Here is a 14007-nt window from a genome sequence, read left to right on the forward strand (position 1 = left end):
TGGCCACATCAGCCCAGAATTCCCACCTGTCAGATCCACTAAACAGTTAAACTGGGATGACAGTTTTCTCATGAAACACCGTGAAATGGTTGCATTACTAGTGAACCCGGAATTTCATCTAAAGTTAACTAAATTCAAGCAAAATCTGTCACTTGGAATGGCTTTGGAGTTTTCAGGTAGTGTGGTTACTAAAGGGCTAATTACACCAAAATAATTTCTTCCTACCTAACCTTAAAAACTACCAATTTTCTTACGCGGGCAGTGGTTACTTTCTAAAATTCGTCGGTCAGCTACCCCGATTGAAACAAGCCCGATTGCCATGTGTATGACCATTAAACAGACAATCTGACTGGAAAAAAAGTTGTTTATGGACTAAATAAACAAATCCAATTAACAAAAACTACAAATTTACTCATATTTTCTCACTAGTAAAGCAAACTTCAAAGGAAAAATGCTCAAGTGTTGGTAAAGCCGCACCTTACTACACCACTTGAGTATCCACAAGACCTGGGGTTTGGAGACACAAGCTAAACGCCCAACAGCTCTCATTTTTAAGTTCGACAGTCGTTGAAGCTCTGATGCTTGCGAAACTAAAATTTACTAGAAAAACAGGATGCATGATAAATTAGTCTGGACAGTTTTAATTGGGGTTTATTTGTGAGAATGCCAATAGTATTTGGAAGCATTTTCTGACTAGGTAAAAGGAATGTAATCTCCATAGAAAGAGCGCCTGCTGACTACAGACATTCATTGCATAAATTGAGCTTATACTTGAATATTTTGGGGTAACATCATCTGGCTGGAAAATTCGATGGAAACACAGCAATTTTACAGTGGTGAAAAATCTTCCGATTCAGTTGAATGAACTCACATGTATTGAGTATGAAGCAAATATGAGATTACAATCTGAGTATAGTTTCCTAATTCCATCCGCCATTAAAAAGCTAAAGTTAATATTAATATTAATAATATTAATAGTATCTTGGGGATCCTGAAATATTTTTTCAACTTCTGTTTATCTCATGAATTTTTCATGCATTAATTTTTTTCTTCGGCACCTTGATGGTGAAATCTCGCTCTTTAACCAACACACAAATATTTTGTGTGAATTAAAAAAATAGATTGACAGTGATATGAAAAAAACTAGTATTTGTAGGTTGCACTTGAAAAGCATCCATGGATCCCGGGATTTTGGCCAAAAAACAATTTTTGATGGATTTGACAAAATGTCCCCTAGCCAGGTAATCCTCCATTTGACGACAGGGAAAGATGCATGGTGCAATTTTTAGCCTCGCCAGTTATATTTTGTACCTAATGAAGACTTGATGCTTTGTAGTAGTCCATTTTAACGACTATCTCAAAAATGGCCTATGCTGTATCCCGTTGAGATTACTAGATGCGTGTAGATCAGTTGACAGGGGTGTGGGTTTAAGCGTCCTGTTGCTGGAGGCCACATCGGTTGTCAAAATACTGCACGCCCAATCTTGTTATCAAATAACGAAAATTTTAATGCAAACGCAAAAACTAATCCAGCCTCGAAGGCAATGCTTGAATCGCAGAGTACTAGCAAACAAGATTCCGTTCAGCGGTCAGTAGACTTTCGAAAATTTTTTATAATTGCTGAACTTTTCGTCCCTCTGTGAATGCTTGACATCCTTAACAATAGGTTAAATAAACGACATTGATTCTTGATTCTGAAAAGAGTTATCGGATTCTAAACGACTGCAGTCCACCAGGGAGGGATTTGGAAAGAAAACCATGTCACATCGAGGCATCTTAATTCACAATCAAGCCTTACGTAAACGCCCAGGCTTTAAGTGTTGCATGAACACGTTCTACGCCAAGAATACACATGAAAGTACAAACGGTAAAATCCGAGTAAATATAGAACTACTATCACTGGGTACATGCAAAGCGACTAAAAGGCATCGGAGAAGAAAAATGAAGAAACTCATTTGTGGCTAATTTCAAAACCAATTTTGTAGGTTGTTTGTTTTGAGCACGGTTGATAACAGCCAAAGAACACAAGCGCAAAAGCCAGTGGCCTCCATATCAGTGGTCGATTGACAACGGTGGTGTTTCCAACTGAAAATAGATGTTAATTATATATCCCATCGACAATTAACACACCACACGAAGAAGACTTAGGCGGTTGAATGCAAGCCATCCATTTAGTTCTTCTTTTCTTATCGCAACGGTCATCATAACTCTTTAATTGAATTGAATTGAATTTCGATTTTCTTTAGCTGCTAGAAGCATGTAAATTGTATCAGCTTGTGCATATCGTCCTTCTAATGTGCAGGAAAAGACGAAACAGTTGCAGCAGAAACGTAGGTTGGCGCCTAGAATCAATTTTTACCTGAGCAACCAGTGGAACAGTGGAAAATGAATGCTGATACTGAGAAGAATTTGCAACAGGCTTGACAGGATAGATTTCGAACAATATGACTTGAACATTTTTGCGAGTATGAATTGACCATGTAATGGCACAACTTCATAAACTGCACACCCATTTTGTCAGTTTTCATGGTTTCGCTGAACTTTGTTATTTTGTTTTTAGGGAAACTTTGTGATGCAAAATTCTGTTCTGCATGAAGACACCACTGTAGTGCGTTGGTTTATGGTGAAGTTCTGGATTTTTTTGCAAAAACTAATCAAACCAATCAGAATTATTGTGACCATTTCTCTTTTATCCCAACAGAGGCATTCCTCTATGTTTTTATTCGTTTGTTTTTCTCTCTAAGGTCCCTTTATTTGGCTGCTAATGTTTAATCACCGACAGATAACATATAGGATATCGCGAAGAATAGATAGACAAAAAGATGCTTAAATCCAGAAATATAAAAAAAGAACAACGTAGTATGTAATTTTTAAACTCAAAACACAGCTGTGTGGAATAAGTTGTAATCCGACGTTTCTTCAATTATTTCCACAATCATTTGATGAAAGCACCTCTCTGGCAAACGTGATGGTAGCGAAGCATCACCGTGGAACACTGGTGTTGTTGCTGGTGATAATTAGGCGAGCGATATTGTTTGTTCAGCTGTTTACATGTATATGTTTATATATAACGTCATACAACTTCCCCGGTGATACCTGAAGGCGTACGGGAACACTCAAAAATGATTCTCCTGTCTTTGATTGTGAGCTACATTGAGAGCAATCAGCATTTTGTCTCAGCACGAGATGAATCTCTGTACTCCATAGAATGAAAGTTCAAACATACCAAGCACTTCACTCCATAGACCAGAACAAATGTACAAATTTAAATAACCTACAACATTCTAATTATCACCACCCTTGGTAGCGTAATAAGTGGACTTAAAACACAATTTTACTGAGGTGTCCAACTACAGAAATGCTAAACTACACGGCTGGACGACTTTACTTTAAATGCAAGCGTATTTTTCATATAGGTAAACACCTGTTGTTCGACCGTACACTACATAATCCTAGAAGCGGCATCCACGCAGGCTTTCATTCCTATCGCCTTTGTTTCATCGAGGCATTCCAGCATCACGTGGCATTCCATTCAAAGCAGTTATATCACGAAGTATTGATCACTGTGGGGAAGAACAGCTGAATCTGTCTGATGCGGCTTGTCTACGCAGCGCGTATTTTTCAGCTGAATATAACGACTTACCGACAGTCGTATCGTTTCGTAGCAAGTTTGATCGGAGAAAAACCTCTGTAGTCAACGTGTATAACCAAACAGTTAGTAAAACACTAACATGACTCGAGAGTTTCTATCAGAGGATCAACGCGACTGGACCAGACGCTTTGAAACATTTTTCAACTACTTGTATTGCTCGACATTCGAATACTGATAATTTCTATAATCTATCCATGAAGCATTCAGCATGACATATAGACTCAAAAACGCAGCGCTCGTAGGTTTCATTCGATCGAGGAGTGTGAATGAAAGGAAGAGGTGATATAATGCACAAGTTTTTATGTTTATCGAACATGTATGAGTGATTTTTTTATAAAGAGAGTTTGTGTTCAACGGAGATGCAAACTAGTGGTAACAACAGTTTTGGAATCTTTCAAGTTTCTCAACTCAGCAGAAATTTACAAAGTGTAATTGGCAACACGCCTCTGACGCTCAGCCATGTGTAAAGCAACCTGAGTACGGTTCAACTTGTCCATTCCACAAACCAATCTGACTGAAGGTGAACTAACCGAAGTTTTCAAATAAAGTAGGACAAAAATAATGCAGTGACTCTTGGTGTTGAACAAAGGCCTACGCCATACGTGAGTCACATACAGGTCAAAACGATTAACCCAAGCACCACACAGTTTGGTCTCAATTATAGGAGTAACCAAATGTCAGTCCTTGCGCTTGCATAATCACGGCCCACCAAAAGTCAATGCTAAGGCCGATGCAAGGGAATTCACCCCAAACCCACGACACTAATTCATTCGAAGTGTTACTTATATGCAATTTTCTACCAAGACGCTTTGTGCTTTTTTGTGCCTTGTCACTTTTGAGCACTTTCAGATGGTCTTGACACCGCGGTTTAAGGGGATACTTTTGGAATTTCATATACAAATCAGTAACCGTAGACGTTCATGTAAATTAGTTCCTCGCCTAATGAACTCCGAGCATCCGAACATCTGAAAAGGCTAAAAGTTGGCTTTCACGCCTAATGAATCCGAGCATCCGAACATCTGAAAAGGCTAAAAGTTGGCTTTCACCCCGACATGGGAGGACCTAAATCTGAAGGAAATCTCACAACATTTTTTGATCATCAGACTAAAATTTGAGTACTGAAACATTTTAACGTAGGACTTCTATTGGTATTGGAAGGATCGCGATGAGTCGGGCAAAATTTGAACAAACAAACTGCACATGACTTCTTAGGGCGTGGCACAAGACAGGCTCATCAATATAATATTTCTGACCAACAGGCATCACGGAAAGTATCAGTTGTCTGTCATGGCTAAACTCTTTTTTTACCACGACAGCTAGTATGAAATAATTTCACTACGTTTATGGTGGCATGTATCGTCCAAGCCAGACTTGCTTGCTGTACTGTTATTTTGATGAAATAAATATTTCTTTGCAACTGGGGCAAAAGATCGTACAAAAAATTAGAAATTTGGTGCGGGCACGACATTCGTCAGAAAAAAATGGCCGGTGGAAGAGTGACGCCATGTGGATACCAAAAACGACAATTTTTACTGACCGTTTTACTAACAATTTGCCTCCATCTAGAGGTTTTCCAGTTGTTGACCAGTTTTCACATTCCAACTTCTGATGCGGTCTCCGAACTGTTTTTTAACGAACCACCAATTACTGTACTGTAATTGTGGCAAAGAAAATCAACCTCATTATCAGCGGGAGGTGTCTAGTTTCTTACGTTTTGAAGGCAGTAGGCACACTTCGGTACAATGATCTGCTTCCCTATATATATATATCTGCACAGCTTGCCGGTTGTTATAATCCCTTTAGCAGACGATCAGGTGTCGAGTTGCCAAGTCGACCAGGGCGGCCTTAACTTTTTTGCGACAGAGATACGTGTTTTGAGACTGCATCCAAATCTCGAAGGTACGGATTCCTCTAGGTGGATCCTATTAACGGCAATGTGTATACAGCTCGAAATTAAACAGTGCCTGACGAAACACGAAAACCAGTAGACGAAGCTGAAATCTTGATTTAAAGTGAGCATTCAGCGCAGCTGGTGCTTAATCTTGCCTGGGTATTACGGTCACACAGTGTGCATGTATGCATAACAGACAAGTTTGGCTGGCCATTTGTTCAGTTTTCTATATGTTCTTAAATTATACTGGGCGATGACCAGGAGCAGACAAACTCTGCTGCATTCTCCGTGAAGATAGATGGCGAAGTCCCGTGCTCTAAATTGATGGATAGTTTTGTTCAACATCCCGTAACATAACGAAGTTTACAGCGATTCCACCAAAAGGTTATGTGGGCAGTGACCTTCTCTGATCTCTCTTACCACTAAATTTGGTTGCACAATTGCAATCATTGCACAGCTTTGAAAAAGGACGTGCGATTTGATGCTTCTACAAAACCTTAATCTGGTGGGTTTCGCTGATAACATTTTTGAAGATCACGCGTTCAGCCAACCCACAGGCACGGAATGGAATTCGCTTTTTTCGTCACAATCGCCCCATATTGTCTTCATCCCAGGTCAAGGCTGATTAAACACGCCACATGAAATACCAAAGCTTTAATGCAGCATGGAATGCAAAGCATGCGTCACTGTGAAACTAACGAGTGGTCGAGCGCAGGTAAGCCGTATCTGAACTAGATCAGGGTTTCAGGTAATGCCTGTTAAATCAAACTCCAGAACAAGGCAGCGTTATTTTACAACCATGAGTCAATTTTTCCAGATAAAATCTATCGAAAAAGTCGGCAAATGTTTGATAATTCCACTTAGTGGTACTACCACACATATTCAGGTCAAACCACTTGATGTTACAAACACAGTACAAGAAATACAGGATTCCACTTTCTAGGTTGGGTGCAATCCGGAAGATTGTGTGAAAAGTGTTAAAATGATTTATTCTTTTCAGGACAGATTAAGGCAAAAGCGTCCCATAAACATTTTCATCGGCATAAAAGTCACAACGGAATGCATGTTGTTAGGTCAGAAGAATGTACGCTTTTTCGCAACCAAAAACAATGTAACCACAAGCCGCCGCTGTGCAAGATTAAAAAATTTACCGCACTTTTCTTCTTATTCATCCGGTTGGAAAGTTGTCGGATACTTGAACTTCAACAAAATTCAATGGTCACAAAAACACCATTCACTGTCCACTTGCGCACTGTGCCCTGAGAACATGACGGCACAGAATTTGCCCAAGCAGTATCGAATGATAATTTGCTTTGCTTATGCAGTATACTAAATAGTTATTAGTACGCTTCTGTATATGAATCATGGAATCTGCCGGCATGTTGATGGTTGAGGATGAGGAGATTAACTCAACTACTTTCCAATAGGGAGTAGTGTGTGAGAAAGTGGTTATCGAGCTGGTGTCAGGGTCCAAATATCAACAGACCTCACCATTATCATTTTCATCATCACAATCATCGGTGGCAACATCATCACCGATGAGGGCAACAGTAGCAAGTGTGATAATTAGCTGGGTACAGGTCAAAGGGATTTAATGTGTCTGGTGATCGGAAGAGAATAGACTTAGGATTAGAGGCTTGGACGCATTGCAGAAATGATCTTCTACACAAAGACGATGCTGATTGTTCCGTTTCTTTATATTTTACACGATAACCAATGAAATATCCAAAGGAATCGAAATAACATGTCTGAAAGCCGAGAGAAAGCTTCAGACATAGCATCGAGGCTCAGAACAACATTCAGACGGAGCAACCATTGTTTGCTTTTGTATGCTTAGTTTTCGGACGTTTCCGTGTTTCCAGTGCTTACGGGAACAAAATGTGAACATTCTACCAGTGCTAACGTAATTGATCAGAGTCATACTGACTCGTACTCGAAATTATTTATCTACGGTTAGCTAACGGAAATTGACAAAGGCCCGGGAAATCCTGGGTTTCTCAACATATGGTATCCTTTTTGCAACTTAAAATAACAAATGCCTCGATTTTACACCATGAAAGGATCTTACAACCATCAGGAATGTATGTGTAATGGCTACCTACATGAACCTATAGTCTACTGAGACACGTGTAGCTTTGGCAGAGCAGAACAAGCAAGGCATTTCTAAGTAGCTGGATCTCTGCAGCATACCTGCACAACGTTGGACAACATATGCTTTAATAGGATCGGTCTTTTGGGTAACAAACGCGCACAAAAATATAAGCCTTTCCCTATCTGATCAGATATTATTCCAAAGATGAGATGACTATAAAAGGCATGTAAGCCATTGGCAAGCTACTGGTCAGCTCCTGACAGGAATAGTTCGATAAAATGAAGGAGTACATTTTTGTTTTGAACTTCCGGACTTCTAATAATGAACTGACAACTGTTACCGATCCTCGTACTAGCTACCATACGTTGGTCTACCTTTACCTGAAGTATTTTCTAACCATGCTCTTAACCTGTAATAACCATTTATTCTCGGAAATTCCGAGATTGTTTTCCGTTTCGAATGTGTCTGACCCCGAGAAATGCCTATTAAAGGTCAGGATCACATAGCAAGGAGGACAATAAAACAAAGGAGACCATGCTACTGTACCGTGGATATACAGCTCTGCTATAATTAATAGAAGAAACCCATATAAAACTATGCACGTTTTCGGATACATTCATTTTACTACGGTTACATGAACTAGAGTGATCAGGATCATGTTGAATCGTAAGACTGTAACTCTCTCAATCAGAGGTAATCAAATGTTTTCGTCACACGCTTCATACTTATTCATAAGCAATACATGAATCAAGACACTAGCTAAGAGCTTGTAGAACCCAGGACATTTACCCCATTGTGTGAGTCGAAATAAATCACACAAACAGTGGACTTAAAACCCAAGCTTGAAAGCAGCTGATTCCAACTGTCGGTCTCATGATTGACCCAAATTCAAAATTCAGAACCCTACTTTACCATACCAAGCCAAAAGCTCCAGGGTTTGCGGATGCTATATTCATCAACTAATATCGATGTGGCTTGTGCGCACACACGGCCTTAACGAAATCTTTCCTTGGAATTGCTCAAAATACGAGGTTTTGGTAGTCTCTGTTCCACTAATTTATCGAAATTTCCAATGCACACATTGTTTGCAGCCGTTGCTCTAAAAAGACACAAAATTCCGTCCTTTCGCAATCTTCTCCTCCGAGCTGTTTTTCAACATCTGGGTGATTATCGACCGCGGAAGTTGACTTTTCCAGAAGAGTATTTCCCATTTAGTCTAATTTATGGGGGAAGAAATGAAATCGGTTTTCGGTCTTATTATTTATTTCATTAAAAACTCATATTTGCTATGATGGCCGTGGTTCGACTTCCAGCATGCTGACACGTACGCAAGCACGCTTTGGTCTTGTCCTGGTCAAGGAGCCCGAATGTCGACAAAAATACGATTTCATAAAAGGTTTCTGTGAACTTGTTACTCGGAGCTTTGAACGGTTTGGAAATCTGAGTCAAATTTCTCCATGGGTAAGCTCAAACCTGTGTACCAATGCTTTGGAAACTGCGAGCAGTCGCGAGTTAAACAATTACCCATTTAAATCCAGCAGCTCTTTTTTGATTCTGCCTCACAGCCAGTGAAACAGTTCAAACAACTACCAGTCATCTAAGTTTTCATGTGGCATGGTTCCTAGTATGAATTGATTTCTCCATTTTCAGTCACCACCGAATAATGTGTGGAAAAAAATAGTTGCACTTTTGTCCACTAGTACGAGTCAGTAATTTGACATAGTCTACCAAGCCGAATAAAGCCATTTTTGACGTTATCAGATTAAGCTTTGTTAGGTTGGACCGAAACCCGAAATAAACTACTATAACCTTTTTCAATTCCACAGGCAGTACTGCTTTTAGGTTCAAACTCAAGCAAGTTCTAAAATGAGTGAAACTCAACATTTGGAACCAAGATTTAGGGACGAATATTGTGGTGAATTGAATTTCAACCATGATCAAATTACTTTGTATGTGGCTGTGTCTCAGTGTTCACCCATCAGAATTCAACAGAATATGGTGTATCACATATGTCTTGGTATAGTTTTCGTTTATTCCATAACAGGTTTTCCTGGTATCAAAAGTCGAATTAGTACATACCATATGAACACTTATCTTGATGCTATCTTTGTTGCAGCTGTTGTCTATAGGATATTCCGAAGAGGCCAGAGATGCTAAAACAAACGAAATTTAAGGCCTCGAACAAAGAAGTTAAGATAATACTATATACACGTAAAAATGGTGATCTCCAGGGTAAAATCCCTCATATATGTGACCCTCTCACAAAATGGAACCTTTATTACTGCATCCCGCATATGATATCTTTCGAAGAGTCAACTTCATTTTACTCGTACCTATGCCTCCACACTTCGTCATGCTCAGGTAAGGGTTGATCTCGGTTGCTCCGACATATCGGGTCTACATAAATGAAGCACGGATGAATCTGACTAGCAGAAGAAACAGCTATTCTTACGGTGCATCGGTGAACTTGGGACAGTAAAGATTCCCTTGGAAGAAAGTACAAAAATATATGGACGTTTCTACTCAACATATGTTTCTGAATGCCATTAATTCTAACTACCCAGTATTATCCTCGTTTACCTCTGTGCTTAGGAGCAAAGGAGTCTTTTTCACTCCCAGTTCCACCTTGTTCACTAACTTTGTGTTAGTTGCGGGGCATAGTTGACCTAATACGTGACAATTATGAGAGCGAGTGATTGAATGCTTTCATGCAGGCCACGGAAGAAAATTGAAATTGTCATATCAGTCATCATGCAGATACCGATATTCGAAGGAGCCAGCATTCTGACAGATAGCATGACCCTTTGTTTTGATAGATTAGCTTTGTTCTTTCCCAATATGATAATGCAGCTTTCGATTGTAAGCGTTTTTATGACCATTCACTTGGCCGAAGCACGTGAGACTCGGCCTGCCTAGCTACTGCATTGAGAATTTTGCTTCAATGTCTACCTCAGCCAACAATTTTTATCCTGGCGGATTATATATATATATATATTTATTTATACGGAGCGTTCATGGCTGATATATGTGAATACATTCGCGGTGCTGTATGCGCCGTACGGGTGACAACAACTGACGTGATACTGTATTTCACACATGAAGTGGATTCCAAGAAGACAAATAATCTTCAAGTCAAACTTAAGTGCAAAACGTCCGGGGCGCATGTCTGTTCCCTCGATAAGTAGATTTGTGCACGCTCATAGAGGTACACATGTCATATTGCGTTGTCTTTGTGATATTTTGTCAAAAGTGGCTCACTTATTCAATAGGCGAATGTATCGTACAAGGATACGCAGTAAGCTGACATGCAAAACCCTGTGAAGCATCCGGAACGTTTAGTGTAATCCCTATGAGAGGTCCGCTGCGATTTGTGTTATCCCCGGTTGGGGTATACGGTTACCGATCACAAAAATTCGATAGTCTAAACAAACAATTAATTGAGAAATATTCGGTGTTTTTGTTCCCAAGGCTTACGTAAAATCACGCTAGTCTATATAGCTACCAAACCTTCCTGGGTGTTGAGGCTCCGAGCCAAGATTGGCGTGGCACTCGTCCACTTGGGAGGAAATTGGTGACACAACTCAGGATTTTCTTGTGCCAGAATTTCATACCATTGAAGTAACTATCTATGCGTGCATATTTTATACCGTATATATTCATCAGTGTTTACATCAAAGACTTGAGTAGGTAGGGTGGATTTTGTCATTGAGTACTTCCAAATGCATGATGTGGGTCTGTATATACGTTTGCTAAGTGTGATAATCCTGATGTTAATTGTCCTGAGGCATCTTCAGTTCGGGTCGGCCAACCGATGTCCCGGGACAATTTGTCAATCTCTAACTTCTACACCACCCAATTCTAATTATTTCCACGCAAACCGCCAATCACGACAGCAGGGTTAGCATGCTTTAGTCAACCAGCGCACTCTATTTCAGCTGTTGGTATCAGCAAAAGATGGAGCAATAATTGAGCCCGCTGGTTTGACGGAGAACTCACACGTCTAAACAAAGGCAGTAGATGCAATGTCGCAAAGCATTCAACTGGCAAATGTGTGAGGTTCGTACCAAGCCACCTGTGTGAAACTATCATATTGCAAAATGATATGCTGTCTGATATGTCTGTTTGGTGCGTGCTACCCGAACCATCTGACCCGGCGGACGAATACACAAGCCACACCGAGAAACTCCGGCAAGGTTTCCAAGGTAGTGCAAGACTTATTTATCAGTCTGCATAGAGAATGCTTTGAGAATACCGTTTTGCTTCCAGTAGTTTTTCATCCTAATTTGGCTGCAGTGATCACTCCGAAGGCCGGCATCCAAATAGATGATCTGAACACATACATGGATCAGAAGGGCACAACTGGACTGATCGATTCAGCCAACCATCTCAAATGAAGCCATTTAAGTGTTACTGCTCATATCTGAAGAATTAGTTCCGATTAGTGAAAACTTGTTACCCGTTAGTCTTTTCAAGTTGATCTTGTACAGCAAGAGGCATTCTTATTAGAATGCCTTTTATTTGGACAATACATTTAGCTGGATATCTGTGCCAAACAAGTTGTTTGGTTTGTTTTCTAAAAAGATCACTAAACTCCCCAAGGTTGAGCCACCGGTCTGGATGCCGTCATTGACTCGTTTTCATCCGTTAGTGATTACACAGAGCACTTGGAACCAGATCTCCAAGCTCATCCAAAAAAATCATGCGATAGTTCATAACATACAAGTGAAAGTGTTACTTTTGATAGTTTATGGAAGCATGTCAAGTTAACCAAATGACGCATAGTTATCAGAACGATCTACGGCAAGTAGTCACTTCTGATCGGTATTCTGATGACTTTGAACAACAGGCTGATAGAAACTTTACAACAGGAACCGATGTCACTTTGCTATGGAAAGCAAACATCCGGATTTCTTGTTTTTCTCCAGGTCGGTTTTTGAAGTTGCACCAATGCCACCAAAATGCATCAGGAGGAGACTTTAGTTGTCTATATGCGTTGATCCCACATCTGTTTGCCTAGATTGGAAAGGATTTTAAATTCAGTCATATGGGTTACGACGAACTATTCTAGTTTCTGGTGGTCCACTGTATCAATGATTCAGATGCTTTTTCACAATAATTATGAATGATATTGCATATTTTCTGTTTAAACTTACTAATAAATATTTTTTGACAAGTGAGCTTGAGTTATCTTAGTGGTTATGGCGCATAACTACTGGCCGGAGAGCTCGTGGTTTGAACCCAACCCCGATATCTCGATCTCTTGTGTCCATGTATGAGCAGCCTGACAATATCTCAATTCTACTGCCTGTTTTGAATGGCTAGAGAGCCGTGAAACAAAATGGTGTCACGATCAAACGAACGTATGTTATTTTCCATACTGATAACGCGCATATAATATTGCCCACTTGTTTTCAATAATTCATTAAAGAATACCACAGCCATCTCGAAATATCTGTGGTGTCCCCTGTAGTGGAATCAATGACTCGCAAACTAAAGTTGCGTATAAATTACACGCTAGTGGAATTTTGAGGTGAATGAATGTGAAACTGACTAGGTTCTTAAGCACCAACTGATGTTACTGTTTTTGCAAGTATTATTCCCCATGTTAGCTTTACTAATTTCTTTGCTAATCTCTTTTTTATTTCCTCTTAAAACGCTTCAATAAACCTTCCTCCCTCTGTATAATTACTACTCTCAAGGTAGCTAAAAACTCCTCGATAACCTATGATCAGTCTCATTATTCTTGGGGCCCACTTGATATCCGCAGTCCCTTTGACCATTCCCTCGTAAACAGTATATTCGTCTCCAGAGCAAACCGAGCAACATTCGCGAAATATCAAGTTTGTTTTTAACGAGCAACGCAGGTGAATCCGACCGGAGTCGCTCTCTTATCAAATACTGCAACGAAATATTTTCAGGCAGTTTCGGTATTCTGTTCCAGAAAAGGTTGGTTTCCGTGGAGAAAATTATACACCTACGCAAATAATAAGGTGACATAATCAAATTCTGAAATATTTTCGGGCAGTTTCGGTATTCTGTTCCAGAAGAGGTTGGTTTCCTTGGGGAAAATAATACACCTACGCAAATAAAATAATAACATATAAGAGGATTATCGCACGTAAAAATAGGCGTAAATGTCAGCTATCTTATGCTTTCGCTGTGTCTGCTAGTGTGTCTACTGTCACACTCCTGCCATCACGCAATGCGCATTCATAACGCGTACCAGAATTCAGGTTCCAAATTTTGTTACTTTGTTGCCTAAGGTTTGAATAGCTGAAGCAAGCACGTGTTTCGTTTACATCGCATCGCATGCACCTGTTCAAAGATGAAAGAAATGGGAGTCGTCAGAATTTTTCTTGTGAGCATTTTCCA

The sequence above is a fragment of the Opisthorchis viverrini genome (genome assembly GCF_000715545.1).
Source record: "Opisthorchis viverrini unplaced genomic scaffold opera_v5_12, whole genome shotgun sequence".
In the NCBI taxonomy this organism is placed as follows: domain Eukaryota; kingdom Metazoa; phylum Platyhelminthes; class Trematoda; order Opisthorchiida; family Opisthorchiidae; genus Opisthorchis; species Opisthorchis viverrini.